Source organism: Castor canadensis, chromosome 17 (assembly GCF_047511655.1).
Source record: "Castor canadensis chromosome 17, mCasCan1.hap1v2, whole genome shotgun sequence".
NCBI classification, from domain to species: domain Eukaryota; kingdom Metazoa; phylum Chordata; class Mammalia; order Rodentia; family Castoridae; genus Castor; species Castor canadensis.
Window position 1 is genome coordinate 47270273 of NC_133402.1, and position 6389 is coordinate 47276661.

Here is a 6389-nt window from a genome sequence, read left to right on the forward strand (position 1 = left end):
TTTCTGACATCAAAAGCAACCAACTGTCAAAAGTTGTCCTATTTGCCTATGAACAGGTGTCTCACTGATAGGTAACCTGGTTTCACTCCTGGCTCATTAGTTTCCTGTGACTGCAATCTTGGTGCTTTGTTGACATTATTTTTGTAGACTATTTTATTTACTGAGCTTTTCTAATTGATTTTGTGTGTGGGTGTGGGTGTGTGTCTGTGTGTGTGTGTGTGTGTCACAGTGTATGTGTGTGTGTGTGTGTCTGTGGTGCTGGGATTTGAACTCAGGGCCTCCTGCTTGCTAGGCAGGCGCTCTACCACTTAAGCCACATCACCGGCCCTTTATGTATTTGTTGTTTTTCTAACAGGGTCTCATGTTTCTGCTGGGGCCAGCCTGGACCTTCATTTTTCTATTTACACTTCCTGGATAGCCAGGTTAGCAGGCTCATACCACCACACCCAGCTTTTATTGGTTGAGATGAGGGTCTCATGAACTTTTTGTCAGGACTGGCCTCAAACTGTGATCCTTCCAGTCTCTTCCTCCTGAATAGCTAGGATATATTTTAAGGCAGAGTCTCATTAATGTCAGCTGGGCTGACCTCAAACTAGATATCCTCCTGCCTCTACCTCCCAAGTGCTGGGATTAGAGGCACACACCACCATGCCTAGTTTCTGATGGATTCTAGAGTGACAGTTTCAAGTAACATTTGTTGATTGTCAAGTGTATAATTTATAAGCAGAATGCTAAGTGTACAACAGGCTAGTTGGGTTCCCACTACTCCTGTTCCCTTCCTTCCAGGAAAAGCCACACATTTCCTCCAGCTCTTGTCTACTTCTACCATCCCTCCATCCCTGGTTCTTGACCTAGTCATGGTCAGGTTAAAGGATTTCCCTCCTTACACCCTTCTGCCCCTGGTGCCAGGGCAAAGAGCATGAAAACTGATCTTAGAGTCTCTGAAAGGCCTGCCCCCACCCACATCTAGTGGGAAATTCCACAGCAAGATGGTCTGGAGTCCTTGTTGTCACTCTCTTTGCCTGCCCTCCCTCATTGATTACAGAGAGTAAGTTCCTCGAGGAGACAGGGACATTGCTCCTAGCCTTGGCTGCTTGTGCCCCATCCTGGAGTCAACCTGACCCCCTCCCTTCTCATCTCAGACAAGCACCGCACTGTGGAGCAAACCCCCTTGCTGTTTATTCCCTAAAATTGATTGATGATTGCATGGATAGGGAGTCAGATGGAGGACTATAAAAGGTGCTCGGGAAGCTGCAGTTTCATTGTTGTTGTTTTCTCAGTTGATGGACTTTGTGTAAATCACAGGTTAAGGCCCTGGCGATAAGGTAGTAACCAAGACAGACAAAGTCTCTCCCTGTCCTCTCCAAGCTTCCAGTCCAGAGAGGGGTAGGAAATTGAGCCAGGAGATGGTGATGATAAGGACAAAACACACACAGTAACCGGATGGAGGGAGGGGGCAGGTGCAGCAAACACTGACCAGGGAAGGCTCTGGGAGGAAACAATGTGGAGACTGGAAACCTGCCTGACCAGAATAAGTCTGAGGACTGGTGGAGTGGCTTAAGCGGGAGAGTGTCTGCTTAGCAAGTGTGAGGTCTTGAGTTCAAACCCCAGTAGCACCACCACCTCCAAAAAAAAAAAGAAGCCTGCTCTGGGGAGACTAGAAGCTAGGCAGAGGATACAAATGCAGGAGCTATGAAGTGGGAGACTCCAGCAATATTTAAACAGGAATCAGGAAAGGCCAGAGCACAGAGAACAAATTACAAGGGGTCATGAGGAGGCAGCAGAGAGATTTCAGAGCAACCCCAAGACAGGCCCCATGGGTCAAGGCAAAGAGGTAGGATTTGATTCCAGGTACACTGAGAGGCCACTGGAGGGCTGGAGATAGGGCTGGTTTCCACAAGCTCCTTCAAGTAGCCATGTGAAGAACTGATTGAGGTGGGAGCAGGAGAGACCCCAGAAGACCAGGATGGGGCTGGGGAAGGCATCTGCTGTGAGTGACCGTGGCCTGCACAAGGGGTGCCTGTGGGCATGGAGGAAAGCAGATGGCTTGAGACCCACATTGGACGCAGAGCTGGTATGTGCTACCAAGCAGGGTGCAGGCAGGCAGGAACCACAGATCTCTTGGGACCTCTGGTCCTGATCAGGGGTGAAGAGAAGCTGGGTTCTGGAGGTAGAATATGTTCTGGAGATAGAATGAGGTGACAAGGAAATTAAAAATAATAAAAAATGTTTTAGGGCTGGCAGAGTGGCTCAAATGGTAAGAGTACCTGCCTAACAAGCATGAGGCCCTGAGTTCAAACTCCAGTGGTACCAAAAAAAACTTTTTTAAAGACCAGATTTAGGAATCTAAAAAAAAAGCTGAATCTAAAAAAAGCTGAAAAATTATTGAGAGCAACAAACATTCCTCCCAATGCTCCCCCAACCCTTCTTCTATATTTTAAGTCGGTTACTTTGTCTGTGAATCAATGGGGAGACCCAGGCATGCCTGGTGAACGGGTTCTTTGACCAGTATAGGGAAGCCCAAAATTTTACACATTATCTCCATGTTTGAGTAGTGCTAAGACCCATCCATCTTAGTCATGTTTTGGGTAACAGACCCACTCTAAACCCATTACCTCCATGCTTGGAAACTTGTCAGAATGATTAGGGGCTGCTAGAGGATATGACCACATGTCTAGATGGGGATTCAAGATGGAGTCCTCCAGTTCAGATAGTATAAATACAACTGGGACAAGAACTGCCATTTTGAGCCTCCTTAAGTTCCCACCTTCTGCATGTTAGGGGGTACTCCTCTCTCTGCTTTCTATCTCTCCCTATTTTATGCCACTGTACTATGATAAATCCTTGTTAAATTGCCACCTGGTGAAACTTTTTGTGAACTCCCTCAACATGCTTTACAACACAGAATTCAAGGATTATGATTCACATGGGAATTGAGATGCCAAACCAAAGATTTCCCCCTTTCTCTCTCATCTTGTCCATTTCTCCATTGACAGAATGAGGAGGATTGTCAGTTATCTGTTTGGAAAGCAGGGGGTGAAGAATGGACTGTGACTGTGTGGCACCCTGGAGACCTCGCACATCTTCACATAAGCCACCTAGGCAAGGCTGAACTACAGTCTGAGCTGCACCTCAGCCAAATGCCCTACAATCCCCCTAGAGCAAGGGGGACCAAAAGCTTTGTAAGGAACTACTCAGCCTTCTCATCCACACTCCTAGTTACAGTTGAGAGCAGGCCTTTCCAACACACACACCACCACTACTGCCATCCCCACCACCACCACACCACACCACTTAGTGCACAAAGTAGACTACAAAACTGTGATAATTTGGAGGCAGCCCCTCAATGACTGAGTGACCCACTGCTCACACTGTCATCTGGTCCCTCTAGTTTCATGTCATGTGGTAGGACCAGTCTTGAGGGTAGACATTGAACATCCTTGCTTCTGCTGTATTTGTAAATAACAAACTGCCTTGATCTGTGTGTGTTCATCATTCCCTTACCAGCTGGGTCCATGGAGGTGTGCCTTGTCACCAGCATTTGTAGTAGCATTAGCCTTCATGCTGTCACTTGGGCATTATGTCACTGCTTGACAAACTGGCACTCAATATGGGACTGGTGAAGTTACAATACCTTGTTGGAGAAAAGACAGACAAGGCCACACAGTCTGCTGAGTTGAGGGCTGTGAAAAGCTTCCCCAGGATCTGAGGGGCTTGCTGCCACCCAAGGGTAGGCAGGAGGAGGGAAGAGGGTCCTACCTATGAAGGAGTGTTTGCAGGGTACACAGCAGAGCAGAATTGAAACCAACCACCTGAATGCTACCCATCCTGATCTCCAGCGCATTCTTGGGCTCAAGGATCTTTCCTGAAAACTATTTCACACATCAGGTAAATTAAGGTCCACTGGGGCTGGGCAGCCAGAGAGTAAAATTGGGAGCCAAAGGGAGTGAGAGAGGGAGAGAGCAGCTACTGGCTGCAAGAGGTGCTCCCAGTAGGGAAAGGCGAGGGTAAGGATGTGAAAATGGGGCCCCAAGTGCATACCTGGGAGCCCACCACTCTCCCCTGGCCCAGTCACACAGTGGCAGTGAGCAGTATAGAAATAAGGGGACACTATACCTACTAACAGAGGCAGGCGCAACAAAGGAAATTGTCAAAAGAAGGCCTCCACCCAGCCCTAAAGTCCTACGAGACTTCAAATTAGTGTCAGTGTTTCGCCTAATGGAACTTGTGGCAGGACCCTGCCTGTGGGCAGTCAGTAAAGGCACTCCTTAGTGTTTTGAGTGCAACAATTGCCTGACCAGCCCTGCTCTACACCCTACTGTGGTGGCAATAGCTGGCTTTTAACTGGGTGTTGGTGGACACTGAAACCACCTGGGTGTTGTTACTCCTAGGCATTCCCATTAGAAGAGGAGAAACCCCATAAAATGGGCACCGCCCAGCAAACATCTATCTTCAAAAGAAAATGAGGCCTCTAAAAAAGGAGCAAGGGCTGGCAGCATGGCTCAAATGGTAGAGCGCCTGCCTAGCAAGCGTGGGGCCCTAAATTCAAACCCCAATACCGCCAAACGCGCACACACACACATGCACGCACGCGCACACACACACATACACTCTCTCTCTCTCTCTCTCTCTCTGTACAGTTATCCCAGACATGGGTTCTGTGCAGGACTTCTTGTAAACCTCTCTACATTACAGTTGGTGTGGAGGCCTGGGCCTGAGTCACAGATCAGCTAAGTCAAAGGGCCCACTGGGCCTGGGCAACCATGGGGGGCAGTGGAGAGAGGGACACCATTTAAAACTGTGTATGAAGAAAAAACTCTGCCCCATGAGCAGAGGTGCAGACTTCGGTGCTTGCCCTAGAAACACCCTTTCCCTCCAAAATGTGTTGTTACATTTTTACCATCTGGCAGCCAGTAGCCAACGGCTGACAGTGTGGCCTGCACCTGAAGCTGAGTGATCCAGTTCCAACCCCGGCAGGAACAAACAATATGACAGAAGATGGCACAGGCCCATCCTCTCCTGTCATGACACTCAGGGATTCCCTTAAAAAGGAGCCTTTGGCAACGAACATGAGCAGAACCGTCAAGCTGACCAATCTGCATGGCCCAGCTGAGGAGCACAGCCACCTGGATACACCATTGCACAGGCATGGCGATTCAGCTGCAGTGTGGGACTGAGCCCAAGTCCCACATAGCACTGAGGTCCAGGAAGCGTGGTGAGTGGTGGCCACCAGCTCCAACAAAGGAACTTCGGGATGCATGGTCCACACACATTCCAGGCTGGCATATAGTCTCTGTAACCCCCTGCTCTCCTCCCAGGAGTAACATGGGGTGTCAACTACAGTTGACAATTTCTATTTGTAAAGAGGAACCCCTACAGTAAAGGTGGTCTCTGCCTTCCTAATGTACAAATTCTGAACACAGCAGTGTTGCCCTTTGTGTAGCCAAGAGTACCAGCACAGAGCAGTGAGCTGGACATTTGTGAGCCATTTCGTGCGTCCTGTCATCCCCAGGCAACATGTACCATTAAAAGAGGAAATGGGGCCAGCGCAATGGAGCATGCCTATAATCCCAGCTACTTCAGGAGGATCTCGAATTCAAGGCCACCCCAGGGAAAAAGGCATTGGGATATTGTCTCAAAAAGAAAATTAAAACGAAAGGACTGGGTACGTGTCTCAAGTAGTAGAGCTCTTGACTGGCACATCAGGCTCTGGGTTCAATCCCCAGCACTGCAAAAATGAAAGGATTTTTTTAAAAGATAAGAAATAAGTAGCCTCTAATAATTGTGATAATTCCTCCTGAAAACAAATACTCAAATAAAATGTTTAATTATGGGAGCTACCGGCTTCCGGGCTCCGGAAGCTGTACTCCTCTAGCTGTAGCCTTTCCTTTCTCTCTAATAAATCCCACTTTATATTAAAAAAAATGTTTAATTATGAGGCAGGAGGGGGAATGAGAAAAGGCCCAGTCTAGCTGTAAGAGACCCTAACCACAGAGCTCGCCTTTCTCACTCTTCCCTATGCCTACCTTTGGGGAACCGATGGGGCAGGGTGGAGTGAGGAGTGCGGCTTCTCTTACTTCCTGACTACGCTGGCTGGATCTGGGTTATGGATATTGATGATGACCATAAACGTGACAACTCCTAACACCGTCTGCTGGCATGGCCCAGACGTCAAAGGATGGAAGACATTCTAGGACCATGCACACTCATCACCTGTGGAAGAATCCAGCTGGGAGAGGTTATCACTGAGGTGTGACCCTGGCCTGGCTGTAGGTGAACATCTCCATAGTCTCCCTGAGACACCACATATAGGAGGCCACCTGGCTTCTGTACTGGAGCACTAACTCAGGTGTCAATCTCCTCCCTGACCCCCCACCACCACCCGCCCC

General features: G+C 48.6%; 1 non-coding gene across 1 annotated transcript; it reads right to left on the bottom strand.

Annotated features, from left to right (window-relative positions):
• Positions 1–247: 247 nt before the first annotated feature.
• On the bottom strand, positions 248–323 carry Trnaa-agc (transfer RNA alanine (anticodon AGC)). The gene has a single exon. It is a non-coding gene; the product is annotated as a tRNA-Ala (tRNA).
• Positions 324–6389: the final 6066 nt, after the last annotated feature.